Here is a 631-nt window from a genome sequence, read left to right as displayed (position 1 = left end):
TCATTGCTTACAAGGAGCTGATGCTCTTATTGAGGAATAGCTGCAAGTCAGATAGAAGGATCCAATGGTTTTGGGATATAGTGGCAAATTGATGGTAATGGAGCATCCTGAGGGTCTCTACCTTAACTATTGGTACCACCTAGGTCAAGGGCACCAGAGCCTACCAAGTGGACAAGGGCTTTAGAATCCTAAGTACAGTGATAAAGTTAAGATCTGTAGAAGAAAAAATTCTTTAAAAGGTACTCAAAACATTTGTGTTTTCAGTTATCATCCCATTATCTCAGTAAGGTACTTATAGACAAGGATGAGTACATAAAAGGAAGCATAATTTTGCCTAGAAACAAAGGAAATCAGAAAAGAATATGTGGTGATATGTGATTCATTGGTAAAAATGCTGGACTTGGAGTCAGCAAATCTGGGTTTAAATCTTCTCTCTGATTTCCTGCTTTTGTGATACTGGGTAAGCCATGTAACTTCCTTCCTCCCTCCCTCCCTCCCTTCCTCCCTCCCTCCCTCCCTTCCTTCCTTCCTTCCTTCCTTCCTTCCTTCCTTCCTTCCTTCCTTCCTTCCTTCCTTCCTTCCTTCCTTCCTTCCTTCCTTCCTTCCTTCCTTCCTTCCTTCCTTCCTTCCT

This window comes from Petaurus breviceps, unplaced genomic scaffold, assembly GCF_028583685.1.
Source record: "Petaurus breviceps papuanus isolate PSGF00001 unplaced genomic scaffold, PetGlider_PUasm1.0 90701, whole genome shotgun sequence".
In the NCBI taxonomy this organism is placed as follows: Eukaryota; Metazoa; Chordata; class Mammalia; order Diprotodontia; family Petauridae; genus Petaurus; species Petaurus breviceps.
This window is presented reverse-complemented; position numbering follows the sequence as displayed.